This window comes from Schistocerca serialis, chromosome 8 (assembly GCF_023864345.2).
Source record: "Schistocerca serialis cubense isolate TAMUIC-IGC-003099 chromosome 8, iqSchSeri2.2, whole genome shotgun sequence".
In the NCBI taxonomy this organism is placed as follows: domain Eukaryota; kingdom Metazoa; phylum Arthropoda; class Insecta; order Orthoptera; family Acrididae; genus Schistocerca; species Schistocerca serialis.
In genome coordinates this window covers 187,942,823-187,957,416 of record NC_064645.1, presented here as the reverse complement: position 1 = coordinate 187,957,416, position 14,594 = coordinate 187,942,823, and positions in this window count along the sequence as shown.

Genomic DNA, 14,594 nt, shown 5'->3' with positions numbered 1-14,594 from the left:
CACAGCAAGGCCGTTTTGGTTAGTGTTACAAGGCCAGTTCAGTCAATCATTCAGACTGTTGCCCCTGCAACTACTGAAAAGGCTGCTGCCCCTCTTCAGGAACCACACGTTTGTCTGGCCTCTCAACCGATACCCCTCCGTTGTGGTTGCACCTACGGCACGGCTATCTGTATCGCTGCCGGCCGCGGTGGTCTCGCGGTTCTAGGCGCGCAGTCCCGAACCGCGCGACTGCTACGGTCGCAGGTTCGAATCCTGCCTCGGGCATGGATGTGTGTGATGTCCTTAGGTTAGTTAGGTTTAAGTACTTCTAAGTTCTAGGGGACTGATGACCACAGCAGTTGAGTCCCATAGTGCTCAGAGCCATTTGAACCATTTCTGTATCGCTGAGGCACGCAAGCCTCCCCACCAACGGCAAGGTTCATGGCTCATGTGAGGAGGTAAGCACGTGTATGAGGAGATATTTATAGATCTATGGTTATGTACATATTACTGACAGGTACTGTTGAAACAAAATAGGTATAATACACTGAAAAAGCGAGAGAGGTGAGTGTAAGATAACGAAAAAATGTAAAGTACGAGATAATTTCTCTTGAAGAATATATTGTATGCTAGAAGACGACGTTCGTAGGTATGGCCTTGTACCATTAAAAGTCTGGAACATAGTTATTGCACGGGGAGAAAGAGTCTTACAAAGGAAAATTAGAAACATAGAATAACAGAGGACAATCATGACTGAAATCTTGTATGGTTCCAAGTTGGGGATACAACGGAAATAATATTATTACCATGACTGTACCGTAGGGCGGTTTGTTAAAAAACTGTATGCAACTAAATAACGGTATCTATTGTGTTAGGAAATCTCAATGTAAAGAACATTGTACCGTAAAGCTGTAAAACACAAAAATTTTGTATAAAGCCATAGTGAGCGCAACGAAAAGAGAAATAGGTATGAAAAGGCTCAGTTACCTGTAAGTAACTCGAAACTAATCCAATCACAATGCTAACGTGCCAAGACTACAATAAATCTCTGAAATACAACTAACGAAAAACATTTCTGTTCGTCATTAATATAAGTCTGTATTTTTAGATAGCAGGGGAAAGAGATAGTCAACAATACATTCGAAAAAGAGAGGTGGGGTTGGGGGGGGGGGGGGCTAAATCGGCAGGTGCAGGCCATACCTGACTCAAACATAGGATAGGTACACACACGCGGTCAAAAAACGTTATAAGGGGAAATGTCATGACCAAAATGAATTTCCAAAATATCACTTCCGATAATCTACTCCGTGCGCCCTCCAATAAAATCTGCGTTTCTAGGCAAAATTAAACCACTCATCCGCGAAATGCGGGGAGAGTCCCATATAAAATACAAAGTTCGCCACCAAATTGTACATGGGTGTACCGTTGGAAAATAAGGATGTTACAGTTGAAAATTACTGTGTGGGATTTCGTATGTAGCTGTTTTATTTTGTAAATATTGCAGCGATTGTTCCTTTGCATTTTACGTTTTTCACAATACTAGTGTATATGACTAAGTGATATTGCATTGCGGATTCTGTGTCTTGGTCCTCCTTATAATGTTTTTCTTCGTTTTATAATGTACAAATGTCCAACTGAGGACTTAATTTCTTCTGTTCGTTTTCTTGAGGCTTGTCCCTGTAGCCCCTGAACAATGTGTGTACTTTTCCTAGTGCGGTCTAACACAGATTGTTTCGAGATTTAACAGTTCCTTTCCTCAGATATCTTCAGTTGTATTTGTATGTGCGTGCTCATTAACACCTTATCTGTTTGACGACTTGACTAGTTTCATATGCTAGTCACTTTGCTTTATTTCTGTAGCATAACATTTCGATGGCGGAGGTCGTGCATCAGTGTGTTACCACATAATTCACCTTATTAATAGTGATTAATACTCTCATGAAATATGTTTGGGCTCGATACTGCAGGCCTTGATATTATACGTATATATAAAAATTCATTTTGACTTATGACACCGATGAGCTAAAAAACCAAAACACTATCACCACCTGCTTAATAGTTTTCTTGGAACGAAGTACATCACTGATTCTGCGTATGTGGTAGGTTTATGGTGGTATGTGACATTTGATGGCAACGCCAAGTTATGTAATTCACGCAAATAACGGGCAGCGGATTTGCCTACGTGATGATGGCGCCCGATAGCGACCCAGATGGGTTCCATAGGATTTACATTAGACAAATATGGTCGCTGAGACATCAACGTGAATACACTATAATGATGCTCAAACCACTGTAGGACTGTTCTGGATTTGATACACTGACAATTATAGTGCTGAAAGCTGACATCGCCTTCGGGGAAGGCGTCTAGCATGAAACGATGCAGGTGACTCGAAGCGTTCAGCGTGTCTTCGATTGCTACCACAGGTCCTATGCAAGCGCAGGATAATGTCTCCCATACCATAATACTGCTCCCGCCAGCCTGCGACCGTGGTGCGCTGCACGTTTCGAGCCGCCGTTCGACGGCGACGTCTGTGGAGACAACCATCGACCTGGTGTAGCAAGAATGTGATTCAAGCCAACACGTTTCCATAGATCTAAGATCGAATTCGGATGGCCCCGTAGCACTGCAGTCGTAATTGACGATGTCGTTGGGTCAACATGTGAACACGTAGGGGGGGGGGGGGGGGGGGGGTCTGCTGCCAAGCTCCATGTTCAGCAATGTACGATGAACGGCGTGCTCCATAACAGTTTTGAGTGTACCAGCGTCGTGCTCTTTCCTTAGAGATGCCACGGATCAACATCTATCCTACTTTACAGAGCACACAATCCTGCGAACGTGTCGTTCTGTGAAGGGTTGTGGACATCGAGCCATTTACCTCCAGTGGTAGTTTCACTGTCCTTCCAGCTCTACCTACTTACGGCAAATAAATAAATTTCACTCTCGTTTGTATGTCTGACGCAGACGTTAAAAAACTATCGTGCTTCAGTCCCCAAGCCAATGCTCCCTACCGTTTCATCGAAATCACAAATGAGGACCTTCACTAACACAGAGCCTTTCATAATCAAGCTGGTACTTCGAAATGCACGTTGACATAATAATAATGCTATAAAGAAAATCGATGGAATTTATCATTAAGCTCTACAATGAAAGTAACTTTCAGCAAAATGGGAGGTCACTCAAAGATAACAAAAATTCTGTGTGTTTCAAAGAAGTGGTGGATGCCTCTCTATCGGACAAAAGTTTGACGACTTCCGTGTTTCTAGCCTATGCAAGCAATCTAACCACACGTCGTTCCTGAAGAATCTTCACATCAATGAGAGGCTAAGGTTGGGTTAACGGCAGTCTGAAATATTTTGCGGTCCAATGAGTTTCGATCCCTTGTTCTATCAGTTTCCAGCAACGTGACTTCCTGCTAGACCGCTCATTCCGATTCTTGGAAAGATGAAACGCAGCCGTTCGGCGGTAATATAAGTCACTTCTCTTTATTCGCTTTTCTTTCAGTTACTTGTACAGAAACTGGGGGAGAGACCTCAGAAACAAACTTAGCAATCAAGGAACACGATCCAGGTTCAGATTTGGTAACTATAGCCAAATGTATAAAATAAGAAGTTGTCATGTAAATCACAGAGTATTAGTTTTTGTCCTTCCTTGTAATACTGCTGTAGTTGAACGACAGGCTATATAGAGGACGTCTGAAATGAGCGCCATGTTAAAGTACTACTTCAGAAAATAGATAGAAAAAGCTGTCAGACTCACCATGATATGAATTTACTTAACGCGGAATACAAAATCTACGCCAAACAGTTACAGGAAGACTAAATATTATGTCAAATATTATCCTGTTGACTGGGAAAAACAGCTCTATAAAAGGATGGTCCTATGCAGACGATATATTTAATATTACACAAATTAATGAAGAACATAGAATACCAGCAATCTACATTTATCGATTTCATAAGCTAGGATCAGCGGTCAAGAGCCAGACTATGGATCCAAAAGTGTCGATCTCAGTACGTGGCCACTCATGGGACTTTTATCTACTACTTTTACTTCTTTAACCCCTAACAGTGTTTGTTAACGTCAACAATATCGAATTACTCCGTGGTTCAGAGTTCACGTTAAGCTGTAGGTCCCACTATGCAGCAGTACACTGGGCAAATAAGTTCAAAGGAGGGAGGGAGGCAACGACATAACATATCCAATAGCATCGTGCCTAATAACCTACTAAGATGACTAAATCAACATTGAAGATGATACCTTTAGCTTTTAGACTACGTCAAAACTTTTGACAGAGTGGTTAAACGTAATCGATGGGCAAATACGGAAGATAAAGGAGTGGCAGCCCATCTGATTAATGCTGCAAGCCATGAAAGCTTATACAGCGAAACAAAGACTGAAACGAGGTAGGCAAAAAAGGTATCAAATAATTATCAGCCAAGCGTCAAACGTCGCTGTCCTTGCTCGAGCCCCACTAATGTGGTCTTGGGTTCTATTCGCGGCCGTGTCAGTGTTTTTCTTCGACCCAGGATTGAGTGTTTATGTTGTCCTAATCATTCCTTGAGACATAAGCCGCCGAAGTGACGTCGAAAAGGAGGACATGCATCACGTGGTAGGAGAATCCCAGATGGGGTCTCCCGGTCAGTTGTACCGTACGATCATTTCATCTCCTTGCTGACTACATTATTTGCTTTTATACAGATAACGTCATGTAAAGCTGGGAAAACTACTTGGCTTTAAAATATGATAAAAAGTTATCAAAGACGATTTTACTGTCTCCAGATGGCCAAGTTATTATGGGAGAATCAGATGATAATTTACAAATGTTGCTGCACGAGCTGTACTTAATGACAATATCATATAATTTCAGTACGTAATTTTGAATTATCTCTACAAAAGACCAAGACACAAGCGTTCACCAGGACACAGTAGATAAGAGCAAATTCTTAACGGGAGACACACTTGAGGAACATGTCAGTGTTTTTAAATACCTTAGTTTTGAACAATTCCAATGGGGCTCAACCAAAGATCAAATAATTCTCTGGTTTATATGGCATGACTACAAGTATTTTATATGACAAATTGAGTCTTCAGTTAACTATACAATTTTACAAAACAGTGCCAGTTCTTAAAATCCCTTATGGAGCAATTATTCAGGCTTTCTCAGTGAGAAGTAAGCTAAAAAACGTCTTTTATTTGGTTTATATTTCAAAGCGGACGCTCAGAATATGCTAGAATATTACTCAAGTATGTGAGACGCATACATTGTAAGAATAACAGGTAATACAGAGAGAATATAATTAAGGGCAGCACGAATAGTCACAAGTTTGTTCGGCCCACGCTAGAGCGTCTTTCAGATACTGAAAAAACTAAACTGAATGGTACTTGAAGGTAGACCACTAACTATCACGTGAAACCCAGCTTACGAAGTCTCAAGAACCAGCTTTGAGTGACGAATCCGGAAATATACTGCAGCCCTCTATATATCACTCCCGCAGAGACTATGAAAACGAGATCCCAGCTCGTACAAAGACATTTGACCAGTTGTTGTTCCCACGGTACATACCAGAAATGAACAGGAAGAAACCTTAATATGTGGTACAATGGTCATACACTTCATAGTGATTTGCCAAGTTTGGATGCAGATGTACGGGAAACTTACAAATCTTTTACCAAGCATGAGAGCGGAACCCTCTCGTTAAAACGAGAAAGTGTCCCATATAACTACACTACTGGCCATTAAAATTGCTACACCAAGAATAAATGCAGATGATAAACAGGTATTCATTGGACAAATATATTATACTAGAACTGACATGTGATTACATTTTCACGCAATTTGGGTGCATAGATCCTGAGAAATCAGTACCCAGAACAACCAACTCTGGGCGTAATAACGGCCTTGATACGCCTGGACATTGAGTCAAACAGAGCTTGGATGGCATGTACAGGTACAGCTGCCCATGCAGCTTCAACACGATACCACAGTTCATCAAGAGTAGTGACTGGTGTATTGTGACGAGCCAGTTGCTCGGCCACCATTGACCAGACATTTTCAATTGGTGACTATGGCGGAGGGTACCATGTACCGCTACTAGTCATTTCCTTTCCTGTTCCACTCGCAAACAGAGCGAGGGAGAAACGACTGCATACAGCGGCGATAGAACCGTTCTGCAGTCGTAAAATGCTGGTACTCTAAATTTGCATAGTAGTTACTCGTAAAGAAAGCGTCCTTCCAATGACTCCCATTTGAGTTCACGACACATCTCCTTAATAACTGTGTGCTGATCAAACATACTGGTAACAAACCTAGCATCACGCCTCTGAAATGCTAGATTGTCTTCCTTCTGTCCAAAATTGATGGGATCCCATACACTCAAAGAGTACTCAAGAATGGGCCACACTAACGTTCTATACGACGTCTCGTTAATAGATGAGCTACACTTTCTACCACCAACCTGACCTGCTCATACCATTTCAAATCGCTCTGCAACGTTCAACCTAGATATTTAATCGATGCGACTGTGTATAGCAACACCCTACTAACGCTACATTTGAACGTTAGAGGATTGTTTTTCCTACGTATCCGCGTTAACTCTCATTTTTTAAGTATGTTTGACGGAAGGTCTTATTAATCGTGATGGTGCTTTCAGGGTGATAAAGTGTGGGGCAAGGTGATTTCTCTAATACCTACAGAAAGGAAACATTTAATGACGTGTGACACGTTCAGCTGCAGCTAATTTTGTTAGTCTGGCATCTGAATTTTAACTCTCCAAGCCCACATTCCGACATAGAGCGCACATGTATTATCACCATTACGCATGCGCCTGCTCGCCATAGATGACGCAATATCCGAAGAGAGCGCGAAACTCGACAGAGGTCTCTCAGGCGGTGGCTGCCTTTGCGCATACGTTTCCACGCCAGTTTATTTTGGTATGAAGTTAGCTGTGTACTAGCAATCTGCAAAACAGACACTCGAAGATGACTGAATGGTTGTTAGCGGAAATATCGTGGCAATAAGTTGACGTCATCCGGCTGCAGTCCCGAAACTCAAAGGGATGAAATAAAAGATATCAGAGTTCAGAACGCAAATAATATAAAACAAGATTGGTTCAGTGAAGCAGCTCACAGTAAAGCCAGGCAGACAGAGAAGTTTTCACATTGCCTTTGTTAAGGTATGCGTTACTCTACTATTACGTCACTAATATCGTCATCATTATCTCCACATTAGGTCTTTATTTTGTTTTGCCTGTTACGGTACCCATCGCATCCACAGTCTTCCTTGAGTTGTTCTACAAACTGGCTTAAATCTTATTTGGCGGAGGTAGTCTTTCTCCATTCATTCTTTCAAGATGTTCATTCCAGTTCTTCTATTTTCTTGTCTAGATCTGTCGGCCCTTTCGCATTCCTTTACTGCTCTTACAAACCTTATCTACGTTGCTTGCATGCGACTTTCTTGACGTTTACATATAACCCACGATTCATTTCCGTAGACAAGCAACGGAACTTCTATTGCCTTATAAAATTTCAGTCTTGTTTCTTTTCTCGTTTTATTTTTTAGATAACTGTTTACTGTTTTACACATATTTCCAAATTTCGTTAATTTCTTCCCTGTGTCTTCGTCATAGCCACACGATACGTCATAATAATTGAAATGGTTGACCTGTTCTAATGTTGATCACAGTTTTAGCCCGTACAGGATATTTTCCTTTCAAAGCCATTGACTTTTTTTTTCTTTTCTGTAATGGTCAAATGGTACTCTCCACAATCCTTACCTAAGAAATCTGTTCCGCTTTGCGGGTCAGCTTCATTAGCCGCTAGCAGTTTGACGTCGTCTGCATGAAAAAGACAATTCAAGCGGGAATTACTGGTAATTTTATTTCCCCAGTTAAAGATCTCCTTCCAGTTCCGAACTGCATCTAAATAAATGTTAAAAAGTGTGGGTCAAATGCTGCACCCTTGTCTTACTCCTTTGTCTATGGCTTTAGGATGTGTTAGAATGCCATTTGTATGTAAAATTACAGTCGTGTGTTTGTACTGACTTTTTAAAACGTTTGTTAGTGGTATCGATATCCTTTTTTTCCCATAATTTTCCACAGTTTCTCTCTATCAACTTTTTCGAATGCCTTAATAAAATGAATGAAAGTTAAATGGGTTTCCCTGTTATACTCTTTCTGTTATTGGATTATTTGTTTTGTTATAAATGCTGTATGTATCGTCGACCTGCCCTTCCGATATCCCATTTGCTCTTCGCCTAATAAGCTCTCGACTATAACCTTTAATCTCATGTTCACTATTCTTGCATCACCTTCGTGTGTGATGTCACGTAATCTGATTCCTCTTTGGTTCTCGCAGTTGCTACGGTCTCTTCACTAATGTTTCTGACGTAAACACACTCTGAAAGCACCAAAACGGGAAAGCATTTAACTGGACAAGGTGCCTATAAAACAACTTGCCCTCCCACAGCAAACGATACTGTTTTACCAGAAGAATGACTGGGCACCTGAAGAGTTCCGCAAGCCAGCGATTTGGAGGGAAACCCGACGTTTACGAGGAAACTGCAGTATGGTAGCGCCGCCTGCTCTTTAATGGCCTTTACAAATAGCGGTGCTAGCAGAGCGCGAGCTATGCCGAACATTCACACATACCAGTGGCAACGACTGAGCAGTAGTAAATCAACTGTCAGCGTGAGAAAGCGCCAGCCGCGCACGGGCACAGAAGAAAAGAAAGGGGGGAAGCGAACGGTCGGCGAAAGAAGCCGCTCCATCATCCGGCACGGCACACGCGGCCGCAGCTGTTGGAAGCGCGCTCCGCCGCACACCGATAGCAGTTGCGACAGAGGTGCGGCGTTAAAACTACAAACGCAGCGAGAGAGAAGCAGAGCGCCGCAGCGTGCTAACTGCCTCTTACCGATGACGACACCACGTGATTGATTACCGCTGGTCCGGCTCGTCGGGTAAGTGTAACACTAAAGCGCCACCAAGGACGAAAATTACTGTTAGGTGCGTGTGTTTGCCGCAACTAGGGTACTGCAGCAGTTTCCGTCGGGACGTATTTGTATGACGGTCGAAAGAAATAGAGTCAAATGAAAAGGGGAACAGGAAAGGAAAGTGTGAGGGGAAAGACGAAGAGAATTTATAACAGGAAGGAACAGGAGCAAGGAGGGAATAACAGAGAGGATAAAGAAGATGAGGTTAGCCTTTTGCATGACGAGAGAGGTATACAATAAAAAGAATATATCCACAGAGGCGAAGATAAGCCACTACAACGCAACAGTGAGGAATGCAGTACTATACGCTACCGAGACGATGACATTAGGAAGAAATGGGGCAGACCAACTAGAGAAAGAAGAGAGGAAAATACTGAGAAAAATACTAGGTCCCAAAAGAGGTGGAGAGAGGTGGATGCGAAGACCTAGGGAAGAATTGTATCAGAACATGAGAACAATATCCGGGGAAATCAGACTGAAAAGGGCAAAGTTTGCTGGGCATGTAGTTAGGATGAGTATGGACATAATGACGAAGAGAGTGTGGGAAACAACAGGGAGGACAAGGGGAAAGACAGAAACCAAGTGGGTTGTTGAATTTCTGAAGGACTGGTTGGAATTGGGGATCAAGGTCGAAGGAAAGGAAAATTGGAGGAACAAATATACACCGACAAATATGCCGGAGATCAATGGCAAAGAAGAATACAGGAAAAGATTAGAATGTCACCAGTGGAGCCGCCAGGAGAAACGGAAACTGAAGATCTCGGAAGAAGAGCGGGGAGGAGAAGAGAAAGAATGAAGAGGTTCTGGTAGATGAAGAGGAAAATGCAGTCTACGAAGGGGCTACCCGTGGTCCTACAGAGGCCGTAACGCAATAAGAAGAAGAAGGAAAACTGGAGACTAGCTGGGAGGGTCCCCAGCGGAGGGATCGACTTTTTGAAATAATCTTATGAGTGATGTATGTTAAGGTGTAAGGAATCACACTGTAATACGTCTGGCTTATTCAGCCATCATATTAGGCTCCAGGACGCTATTCCCAGGGCAGTGGAGATGCAAGAAGCATAGAGATGACGCAATGTGGGATGAGGTAGCGGTGACAGATGTTAGATTCGGTATCATTCCCGTGAGAAAGACCGCCTGCATGATGCTGTTGCTCTGTGATTGGCTGCTGTGTTCGGCGGTAGGGCGCCAAAACGTTAAACTTTAGTTGCTATTATTAATTAAACCTGTCATGCAAACTACTTAATTTTTTTAAATAAACATCTTTCAACAGCCAGCTATCAATCAGTCATTTCAAAATTATTAAAATCAAAGTATTACTAAAACAAAAGACTGACGATATTGCTGCCGATGAACTTGGGTGGCTTTCGGGTCACGCCTTGCTGGCTTGGCGCGCGAAGTGTCTCGGGCAATGCGGCTCTCCAGTTCTGACCGTTCCAGTAGACAGACATGTTGTCTGTTATAGTAGTATTTGTTTCATACAATTTTATTTCTACAGTTCCGACCGTCGCTAGGTACAGACATGTTGTCTGTAATAGAGGCATTGGATTCATGTAATTTTATTCTCCAGTTCTGACGGTTCCAGTAGACAGACATGATGTCTGTGTCAGGATGTATTTCATGTTATTTTAGCCACATATAATAAATCTGGAAAGATATGTTCAATACGTTGTGATCAAGAATAGTTTCTCGTGTATATATCAATAAAAACGCGAGTGGCATCCCAAATGAGTTATAGTTTATTCGTAGCAGCAGTTCCTTGCGACGTTAATTTCAGCCTCAAGAAAAAGAATCCACGACCTGCGTGCTGCTTTCTGCGCTGGGGACATCATCATCATGAAGACAGCAGGTTAGTGAAGTGTACAAGAACTTACGTATTCCACACAGGGCAGTGGAAACAACTAGGCACCTCAAGTGTACTGCATGCACAGTACAAATGTGCTCAGTGACACGTCATCTGCAGTAATGCAGATGAGGTAAAGAAGGATGAAAGTATTAACACTATCTCACTTTTATTCCTTTTCTCTTGCCGTAACACCCAGCAACCACTCACCCTCATGGGACCATGTTTGCGAGTAATCGACCAAAGGAAATTTAGGAATTTCGCATGGTGCTCTTTGGCTTTAAAAATAGTAACAATTTTTTGACTGCATGTACAGTGTCGTGGTTCAGGTAGTGATCTCGTATAAAAAAGGTTTGTGATTCAAATCTCGTAATGTACATTCACATTTTTTATCTTTAACTCTTTATGAAAATGAGTTTGATCATTGTTTTTATTCAATTAATTGGTTTAAATGCAATTTTTTCTATTCTTTGTCAAGCCATATTTTTCTTGCTGTCATTCTTTCTCCATTTGGAAGCTTTGTGCATGTGAATTTAGTTATTTTTATTTATCTGTCATAATGGTTAGACATTTGAAAATGCAGATCTGTCGGTGAAAAAAACCAAAGAGGAAATAGTCTGTCTACATTGACTGTGTAATGGTGTCAGGAATGTATTTTTCGTTGCAAGATGTATACTTTCTGGACGGTGATGGTGACACAAACATTTAAAACATAAATTCTTATTGCACTGCGGACAAAATAACGTGAATGATAACTTAAACAAGAACAGTGATTATAAGTAAAACGAAATTCAAGCAAAATGAGAAACAGAAAAAACGAAATTCCGAAATTTCTTTCGTCGATTACTCACAAACGACGACCAAAAATGGTACAAATGGCTCTGAGCACTATGGGACATAACTTCTGAGGTCATCAGTCCCCTAGAACTTAGAACTACTTAAACCTAACTAAACTACGGACATCACACACACCCATGCCCGAGGCAGGTTTCGAACTTGCGACCGTAGCGGTCGCGCGGTTCCAGACTGTAGCGCCTAGAACCGCTCGGCCACCCCGGCCGGCCAAAAGAGGACCCACGAGGGTGAATGGCTGCAGGGTGTGATCCCTTGGACCTTAACCTCCATCACCGTACAGACTGCTTCAAAACATTGTTGCCCCCACTGGGGACCGCTCTTAGTGAGACAGGAAAGGGTTTTTGTGATCATCAGTCTTCTGATTGCTTTGATACGGCCCGCAATGATTTATTATAACGCTCCAGCCTCTTCATTTCGTGGATGGTGGAGAAAAACAGGTGTCAAAAAGAATTTGTCCACTACAGTCAGTTGTATACTGTAAATGACTCTCCTTGTGATATTATTGTATTGTATAGTAAACTCCGTGCGAACAGGCCTCGGAAGGCCCAACGGTACCGACCGGCCGTCGTGTCATCCTCAGCCCACAGGCGTCATTGGAAGAGCATATGGAGGGACATATGGTCAGCTCACTGCTCTCCCGGCCGTATCTTGGTTTACGAGACCGGAGCCGCTGCTTCTCAATCAAGTAGCTCCTCAGTTTGCTTCACCAAAGGCTGAGTGCACCGGCTTGCCAACAGCGGTCGGCAGACCGAATGGTCACCCATCCAAGTGCTAGCCCAGCTCGACAGTGCTTAGCATCGGTGATCTGACGGGAACTGGCGTTACCACTACTCTGCAAATCCTATAGCTCACCCACCGGTGTCTCAGTTCACATTTCAGTTTGGAAGGAATTGCATTGGAACTGCGTTTGTTGATCGTAAAGACATTTTACGCAAATTCTAGACGTATCGTCGGGCTCAGAAGCGCATTCAGCTGGACATTAGGTCCAACGTCGGCACCATGCGGAACGACCACTTCTCTATTAGAATAAAGTACACAACATAAGTCAAAATGTCCAGTTGTAAATCTGGAGGAAGCGGAGCGAGTGTGAACGTTATTCACCGAGGAGTCTACTACATCAATATCACATGCAAAATATCACGACGGGTAACGAAACCGACAGAAAAGTGTCTCTCACAAAACTCAAGGATCGACTGATATTTGGAATGCTGATATTCTTTTGGAAATGATATGATTGGGGCTTTTAAAATAGAACAGTGGGTACAGATCAAATCTGGTTAAGTGATGACACACTTCCACCTCCTTGGGTAGGTCGAACTAGGGCCACTGGGCTGCTGAGAATCCACAGGTCAAGCTGCTGCTCCACCTCATCAATAGAAAGCCACTGTTTGCCACGCAGTCAGTGCATAATGCATTATTGGGCCCATTTTTATTGGCGAACTTGTCACAGCGGATGAACAGAGACATGTACTGGAACATGAATTTATACCGGCTGCACGACGTGACTCAATTCTCCGTAACTACTGGTCCATGCAGGATGTAGCACGTCCACATCGTATTGCAGACGTCTTCGATTTCTCTAAGGAGACGTTTAGAGATCAGATTCAGATGGCCCCCCCTGCACACCTTAGTATTATCTGCAGATGGTGTGATTATTTCTGATGGGGTTATCCGAAGGACAGAGCCTTCAAAGATGTTGTTGCTGCAGTTTCCAGAGAGATTCAAAATATGTGTGAATTCCTAAGGGTACAAACTGCTGAGGTCATCGGTCCCGAGTCCTACACACTGCTTAATCAAACTTTAACTAACTTACGGTAAGAACAATACACACATACCCGTGCCCGAGGGAGGACTCGAAACCCCGGTGGGAAGGCCGCGCAATCCGTGACATGGCGCCTCAAAACGCGTGGCCACTCCGCGCGGCCAGAAAATTCATGCTACCTAGTAGAATGTTCTTTACGTCATCACGGAATTCAGTTCAAGACTCTACACACTCAGTGCTGCAGAGGGAAAGTACTTTGAAAATATTCTGTATTTAATTTCAAGTTGTTTGCTATAGCATATTTATAAAAACAAGAATTTATGACCTGATATTAGGTTGTAGTAGATAAAAACGTTCTAACAACTATTTTTCGCCACTCCCTAGTTGCACAATCATCCCGCATCCTATTACTGCGCGTATTGGACCTCTGCTTGTCCCTACAATTTTTACACTTCATAGCTCCATCTGATACTGTGGAAGTTATTCCCGATGTCCTACCCTCTAGCCCATTCTCCTTATCACTCTAGTTCCTTTCCTCGCCGTTTCTATTGGGAATCTCATTTCTTATCTCATGGGCCCATCTAATTTTCACCGTCCTTTTCTAGCATCACATCTCAAACGCTTACATTCTCATCTTTTTTCGGTTTTCTCACAGTGGGATGTCGAAGTTTCCCCTGGGCGCAAGTTACCCTGTATATTAAATGATCACACTAAGAAGATTCTCGGCAAGGTGACTAGCGGGAGTTAGTGTTTCCCAAGAGGTCGGAAGGCGATGTATGACGCTGGTCGCTACCAGCTTTTGCTTGCCATAATGTGACCAAAGAGTGTCGTCATTCAATATATCAATAAATTTAAACACTTTCAAATTCAACTACGCATAAAATTTCTTCTATCTTTAACTCCTCTAGTTACAACTGCTTTCGCGTACGACTACGTAACTAACTAAGACTGACAGGGTTGGAGGCAGCGGCAAAGATGTCGCTGCCAACCGAGATCGTTTGACTTTTCTTACTTCTGTTCCCGTGAGCTACCTGGCTGAGAATTTTCTTTTAATTGAAAGAAAAGCTACATATTGAGTGCACAGTATGGTCAGTTGCTGAGATACTCTCTGTTTCAAAAGTAAAATGTAAACGTCGTGTGACTAGGGCCTCCCGTCGGGTAGACAGTTCGC